Raw genomic sequence first — 8,007 nt, 5'->3', positions numbered from 1 at the left:
CATGAGAGCTAAAATGATACAACTATTAGGAAAAAAAGAAGGGTAAATCTTCACGACCTTGGATTTGGCCATGGATTCTTAGATACACCAAAAGTCTGAGCAGCACAAAGGAAAGTAGATAAATTGTACCTAATCAAAATGAAAAACTTTTGAGCATCAAGGACATTATAAAGAAAGCGAAAAGACAACGTACAGAATGGGAAAAAATATTTGCAAGTTATATAACTAATACAGGTCTAGTATCCAGAATATGTAAAGAACAAAAAGACAACTCATTTGAAAAATGGACAGACAAGTAGACGAAATAAAAGGCATCCACATTGAAAAGGAAGAAGTATAAGTTTTGTTTTTTGCGGGCCAAAAAATCCTCGAGTTATGGAGCCAAAATCCTGTTGGCTCCACCTTCAAAACTGACTGTCACCACCAGGTCCGATTCTCTCCCACGGCTCTCGGACTCCGTTCACCGCTGCGCTGCAAAGGCGCGTGGGGCGGGGCTCGGGGCCGCTTGCACCCCGGACCCTCCTTCCCTGCGTTACCGCTGCACTCATCGCTGCCTGGACGGAACGGCTTGTTCCAGCCCGCTCTGCGGGACCTCGGGCTCCTGCGGCCGACTTCGCTCCCCTCCCGCCCGGGTGCGGGCGCGGGGCCGGGCGGCGCTCCTGGGGCCAGACCCGAGCCGGCGGGACCGCCGGAAGAGTTGCGTCCCTTCTGCTCTCCCAGTGCCCGCGATCTCCCTGCAGCCGGGGGTCCCAGCCGATGAGACGCGGAGGGAGCAGCACTGGGTTGTCGCCTGGCGCCCTGTCGGCCTGGGCTGCGGGATGTTGCCGGCCAGGGTTGGGCTCCTGCGAGCTGACCCGGCCCTCGGTTTTCCGCAGGGTCTGGACAGGTCCCCAGCCGTGTGCCCACAGCTAAAAGGCTACATGGTGAAGAAATGGCAGAGGTGTCAGGATGGCCGAGTGGTCTAAGGCGCCAGACTCAAGGGACTCCCTTACCTACGGGTGTTCTGGTCTCCGTATGGAGGCGTGGGTTCGAATCCCACTTCTGACACATAACCTTTTTTTGCCCCCCTCATTCCCAGTCCTTTCCCCTCAGAAACCAGTGTTTTCTACTGTTCACTGCTTGTTTCTCCGGGTCTGCGGTGGCTGGGAGGCGGCCAGGGAAGGAGAAGGAGGCGGTCTAAACCTTATGAAAATCATCCAATCACAATCACACCCACAACTTGCGTCACATATCAGGAACTTAGTGAATTAGAAGGAGCATTGTTACTATCTCCCTGGTGGTCTAGTGGTTAGGATTCGGCGCTCTCACCGCCGCGGCCCGGGTTCGATTCCCGGTCAGGGAAGAAGTCTTTTTCTTTTCCCTTACCTTGAAAGTATAAAATATATTTGATTTATTTTGGGAAGAAAGTTATTATCAGAGATTAGCGTTACTGTGGTTAATGAGCTCCCACTACGTGTTAGGTGTTGTACTATTTCTACAATGTCTTAACTAGGATGAGATTTCACCGTGTTTCCTTCTCTGATTTTTCCCCAAAAGTTTGCCGTGGGTTGGCATTACTTCTTTTTTTTTTTTTTCCCCAATTTTTTTTATTAAGGTATTATATGTGTACATATCTTTAAATGTTTGGTAAAATTTTATAGTGAATCTATATGATCCTGTGCTTTTTCTTTTTTTCCCATTGGGAGATTTTTGATTAGTGATTGAATCTCTGTACCAGTAATTGGACTGCTCAAATTTTCCATTTCTTTTGATTCAGTCTTGGCAGGTTGTATGTTTCTAAGAATTTACCCATTTCTTCTAGTTTTTCCAGTTTGTTGGCATATTGTTCATAGTAGCTTCTATGATTCTTTGTGTTTCTGTGGTATCATTTATAATGTATGTTCTTTCCTTTGTCATTTTGTTGATTTGGGTCTTCTCCCTTTTTCTCTTGAATAGTCTAGCTAGAGGCTGGGCAGTTTTCATCTTGACAAAGAACCAATTCTTAGTGTTTTAAGTCTTTTCTATTGTTTTTCTGTTTTCAATTTCATTTATTTTTGCTGTAATCTTTTAGTTCTGTCCTTTTGCTGACTTTGGGCTTCTGCTTTTTTTCTCCCTAGTTCCTTGATATATGAAGTGGGATTTTTATTTGAATTTTTAATTGGTCTTGTATTTTCTTTTAACATATTTTTATTGATTTTAGAGAGAAAGGAAGGGAGAGGGATAGAAAGATAGAAACATCCACGAAAGAGACATGGATGGAGCCCCAACCAGGGCATATACCCTGATCGGGAATTGAAACGGAACCTCTTGGTTCATGAGTCCACGCTCAACCACTGACCCACACCAGTCAGGATGTTTTGTACTTTTTATTTCTATGTTATTCTTTTGAATTTTATTTGGCCATTTTTTGCTTATTTTTCTCTTATTTGTTTGCTGTTATTTACTAGGTATTTAGGCAATTTGTAATTTTTTTCTGCTTTCTTATTAGGTCTCTAGATTTTCCTTAGTGTTTTTTAAAATTTTATTTTTCAATTATGGTTAGCATTCAATATTATTTTGTATCAGTTTCAAGTGCAGTAACTATGTTTTACAAAGTGCTCCCACTAATATTTTCAGTACCTGACTATATATAGTTATTATATAGTATTATTAACTACATTCTCTATGCTGTTTTTTTTGTTTTTTTTAAATATATTTTATTGATTTTTCACAGAGAGGAAGGGAGAGGTATAGAGAGCCAGAAATATCGATGAGAGAGAAACATCAACCTCCTCACCGGGGATGTGCCCGCAACCAAGGTACATGCCCTTGACCGGAATCGAACCTGGGACCCTCCAGTCCGCAGGCCGACGCTCTACCCACTGAGCCAAACCGGTTTCGGCCCCTATGCTGTTTTTATTTATTTTTATTTTTATTATTTTTTACATACGTCCCCTTTTTTCCCCATTGACCCCCTCCATCCCGCCCACCCACCCGCCCCCCACCCCCTGCCCCAGGCCTTCAGCACCCTATTGTCTGTGTCCATGGGTTATGCATATGTGAATACAAGGTTTTTGGTTGGTTACCTCCCACCCACCCACCCTTCCCCCCTTTCCTCTGAGATTCCGAACTCTGTTCCATGCTTCCAGGTCTCTGGATCCACTCCATTCACCAGGTTACTTTGTTAATTAGATTCCCCATCTGAGTGCGATCATGTGATACTTGTCTTTGACTGACTTATTTCACTTAGCATGATTTTCTCCAGGTCCCTCCATGCTGTCTCACAGGGTAAGAGATCCTTCTTTTTTACTGCTGCATAGTATTCTATGGTATAAATGTACCACAGCTTTTTTATCCATTCATCTATAAATGGGCACTTAAGCTGTTTCCAGATCTTAGCTATTGTAAATTGTGCTATGAACACAGGGGTGCATATATCCTTTCTGATTGGTGTTTCGGATTTCTTAGTATATATTCCTAGAAGTGGAATCACTGGGTCAAATGGTAGTTCCATATTTAATTTTTTGAGGAAACTCCATACTATTTTCCATAATGGCTGCACCAGTCTGCATTCCCACCAGCAATGTACTAGGGTCCCCCCACCCCTTTTTAAAAAATATATTTTTATTGATTTCAGAGGAAGGAAGAGGGAGAGAGAGAGATAGAAACATCAATGATGAGAGAGAATCATTGATTGGCTGCCTCCTGCTCGCCCCCTACTGGGGTTTGAGTCTGCAACCCCGACAGGTGCCCTTGACCAGAATCGAACCCATTCGCAGGCCAACGCTCTATCTACTGAGCAAGCCCGGCTAGAGCTCGGGTTTCCTTTTCTTCACATCCTGGCTAGCACTTGTAATGTGTTGATGGTTCCCTATGCTGTTTTTATATCCCATGACTATTTTGTAACTACCAATCTGTACTTATTAGTTCCTTCACCTTTTTACCCAGTTGCCCAACCCCCCTTACTTCTGGCCACCATTTGTCTGTTCTCTGTGTCTATGAGTCTGTTTCAGTTTTCTTTGTTCATTTATTTTGTTCTTTAGATTCCACATACAAGTGAAATCATATGGTATTTGTCTTTCTCTAACTACTTATTTCACTTACCATAAAATCCTTTAGGTCCACTCATGCTGTTACAAACGGTAAGATTTTATTCCTTTTTATAACTGAGTAATATTCCATTTTATATATGTATCTCAACATTTCTATCCAGTCATCTTTTTTATTTATTCTATTTATTGGAGACTTTGGTTGATAACATTACATAGGTTTCAAATGTACAATACTATCAAGGTCAAATCTTCCATCACCATATATTTCAGCCCCTATACCCTCTCCCTCCTGCTTCTGGTAACCTCCATGTCATCTGTGTCTATTAGTTTTTGTTTGTTGTTCTTATTTGTTCATTTCTTCCTTTCAGTTATATATTTTACATCTGAGTGAAGCCATATGGTCACTTTTTCTGTATGAATTATTTCCCTTAGCATGATATTCTCAAGGCCCATCCATGTTGTCACAAATGGCAGTATTTCATCTTTTCTTATGGCTGAGTAATAATCCATTGTACATATGCACCATATCTCCTTTATTCTGTCATCTATCAAAGGACATTTTTGTTGTTCCCATGTCTTGGCCACTATGAATAATGCTGCAATGAATATAGAGGTGCATATATCTTTGCGAATAAATGTTTTCAAAATTTTCAGGTATATAACCAGAAGAGGGGTTTCTGGGTCATATGGTAACTCTATTTTTAATTTTTGAGGCGCCTCTATACTGCTCCCCATAATGAGATACCAGTTTACATTCCCACCAGCAGTAAATGAGGGTTCCTTTGTCTCCACAACCTCTTCAACAGTTATTACTGACCTTCTTGATAATGGCCACTCTAACAGGTGTGTGGTGCTATCTCACTGTAGTTGTGATTTGCATTTCCTTAAAAGCTAGTGAAGATGAGCGTCTTTTCACATATCGGTTGGCAGTTTGTATGTCTTCTTGCGAAAGTGTCTGTTCAGGTCCTCTGCTCTTTTAAAGTTGGATTGTTTGTTTGGTGTTGAGTAGTGTGAGTTTTTATATATTTTGGATATTAACTTCTTGTCGGAGCTGTTTGCAAATATCTCTCCCATTTGGTTGGTTGCACTTTGTTTTTGTGGCTATTTCTTTTGCCAGGCAGAATTTAAAAAATATATATTTTATTGATTTTTTTTTTTTTTACAGAGAGGAAGGGAGAAGGTTAGAGAGTTAGAAACATCGACCAGCTGCCTCCTGCACGCCCCCTACTGGGGATGTACCCACAACCAAGGTACATGCCCTTGACTGGAATCGAACCCAGGACCCTTCAGTCCGCAGGCTGACACTCTATATCCACTGAGCCAAACTGGCCAGGACCATGTAGAAGCTTTTTAGTTTGATATAATTCCCCTTCATTTATTTTTGCCTGTACTCCCCTTGAGTTTGGGATCAAATTCATAAACTCTTCTCTAACACCAAGGCCCGTAAGTTTAGTAACTAGGTTTTGTTTTAAGTAATTTATTGTTTCAGGACTTAGATCTTTGGTCCATATTGAGTTAATTTTAGTAATGGGACAAATAGCAGTTTAGTTTCACTAGAGAGCCTGTGGCTGTCTGATATCCCCAGTAGCATTTATTGAAGAGGCTTTCTTTTCTCCATTGTATATTTTTAGTCCTTTATAGACAAAGGTTTTACCACATACACGTGGTTTTATTTCTGGGCTCTCAATCCTGTTCCATAAGTCGATTTGGTTTTTTCTGCCAATACCGTGCAGAAACAACATCGTAAGTGGCTGTTGTATCTTACCAAATGCTTTTTCTGCATCGGTTTCAATTATTGTCGCTTTGTAGTATAATTTGTAGTCAGAGAATGTGGTACTTTTGGCTTGTTTTATTTTCTCAAGATCGCTTTGGCTCTTCGGGATCTTTTGTGCTTTTATACCAATCTGATGACTTTTTTGTTCTATTTCCTTAAAAAACGTCATTGGAATTTTGAAGGAGGATTATATTAAATCTGCGTATCGCTTTGGGTAACATAGGCAGTTAAACTATGTCGATTCTTCTTCTCCATGAACATGGAAGATCTTTTCACTTCATTGTGTCTTTTTTCTCTTTAAAAATGCTTTGAAGTTTTCAGTATATATGCCTTTCACACTTTTTTTGGTGAGGTTTATTTATTTCAAGGTATTTTATTCTTTATGTTGTAAATGCAAAATGAATTGTTTTTCCCACTTCATTTTCTGACATTTCATTTAGTATATAGGAAAGCAATGGAATTTTTATATTAACTTTTATTCTGCAAATTAACTATATTCATTTATTTTTTTCTAATAGTTTTTTTTTGTGTGTGTGTGTGTGGAGTCTATATGGTTTTCTGTATAAAGAATCATGCCATCTGCAAAAAGTGATACTTTTAAGTATTCATTCCCAATTTGGATGCCTTTTATTTCTTTCTCTGCCTGATTGCTCTGATTAGGACATCCACAACTATCTGTAATAATAAAAGCATAATATGCTAATTAGACTGGACATCCTTCCGGATGAAGCCGGGGCTTCAGGTCCCAGGTGCCTGTCCGCGGCCCGGAGGGAAGCCCGGGTCCTGGGTGCCAGAGGGAAGTCAGTGCCAGCAGCCGGGGGAAGGAAGGCCTACTCTGCACGAATTCCGTGCATTGGGCCTCTAGTGTTGAATAAGAGTGGTGAGAGCGGACATCCTTGTCTTATTCCTGATCTTAGAGGAAAAGCTTTCCGTTTTTCTCCATTGAGTATGATATTGGTTGAGGGTTTGTCATATATAGCCTTTAGTATTGTGAGAGACTTTCCTTCCATACACATTCCATTGAGTGTTTTAATCATAAGTAGATGTTGTATCTTACCAAATGCTTTTTCTGCATCTGTTGATAAGATCTTTTCATCCTTTGTTTTGTTGGCGTGGTGTGTTACATTGATTGATGCTCATATGCTGACCCACCCTTGTGCTTCTGGAATGAATGCCACTTCATCACGAGGTCTTGTTTTTTCAGTGTACCGTTGTATTCAATTTGCTAGTGTTTTGTTTAGGATTTTTGCAGCTATTCATGAGAGATGTTGGTCTGCAGTTTTCTTTGTGTGTGTGTGTTATTCTTGCCAGGTTTTGGTATCAGGGTTATGTTGGCCACATAAAATGTGCTAGGAAGTTTAGCCTCTTCTTCAATTTTTTGGACAAGTTTGAGAAAGGATAGTTATCAAATCTCTTTTGAATGTTTGGTAGGATTCTCTGATGAAGCCATCTGGTCCTGAACTTTTATGTTTTGGGGACTTCTTTTTATGGCTGTTTCCATTTCCTCGCTATTAATCAGTCTATTTCAACTTTCAAATTCTTCATGATCAGTCTAGGAAGATTACCTTTTTCTAGGAGCTTCTATTTTCTCTAGGTTATTGTTTTTGGTGGTATATAGTCTTACATACTATTCTAGTATGATCATGTGTATATCTGATGTCTGTTGTAACTTCTCTTTCACTTCTGATTTGGTTTATATGAGTTGTTTCTCTTTTTTCCTTAGTGAGTCTAGTCAGGGGTTTGTCAAATTTGTTAAATTTTTCAAAGACCTAGCTCTTCGTTGTACTAATTTTTTGTATAACCTTTTCATTCTCTATTCTATTCTAGTTTTTATTATTTCCTTTCTTCTACTGACTTTCAGTTGCTTTTATACTTCTTTTCCTAGTTCATTAAGATGTAATATTAGGTTGTTTACTTGGGATTTCTCTTGTTTATTGAGATAGGCCTTTAATGATATAAACTTTCCTCTTATTACTGCTTTCACTGCATCTCACAAGTTTGATATGTGATATTGTCATTCTCATTTGGCTCTATATATTTTTATATCTCACCTTTTATTTCTTTTTGACCCAGTCATTTTTTAGTAGTATGTTGTTTAATCTCCACATATTTGTGTGTGTTTTACTTTATTTGCAGCTGATTTATAATTTCAAAGCATTGTGGTCAGAGAATATGCTTGGTATAATGCCAATCATCTTAAATTTGCTGAGGCTACTTTGTGAC

The 8,007-nt window shown here is 39.8% G+C and overlaps 2 non-coding genes across 2 annotated transcripts; both read left to right on the top strand.

The window, feature by feature from the left end:
* Positions 1-942: 942 nt before the first annotated feature.
* TRNAL-CAA (transfer RNA leucine (anticodon CAA)) lies at positions 943-1,047 on the top strand. Its single transcript has 2 exons — positions 943-980; positions 1,002-1,047. It is a non-coding gene; the product is annotated as a tRNA-Leu (tRNA).
* A 223-nt stretch (positions 1,048-1,270) lies between these two features.
* On the top strand, positions 1,271-1,342 carry TRNAE-CUC (transfer RNA glutamic acid (anticodon CUC)). The gene has a single exon. It is a non-coding gene; the product is annotated as a tRNA-Glu (tRNA).
* Positions 1,343-8,007: the final 6,665 nt, after the last annotated feature.

Source organism: Eptesicus fuscus, chromosome 6, assembly GCF_027574615.1.
Source record: "Eptesicus fuscus isolate TK198812 chromosome 6, DD_ASM_mEF_20220401, whole genome shotgun sequence".
Classification (NCBI taxonomy): Eukaryota; Metazoa; Chordata; class Mammalia; order Chiroptera; family Vespertilionidae; genus Eptesicus; species Eptesicus fuscus.
The sequence above is the reverse complement of the archived record's forward strand: the minus strand, read 5'-3'. Positions and strand labels throughout refer to the sequence as shown.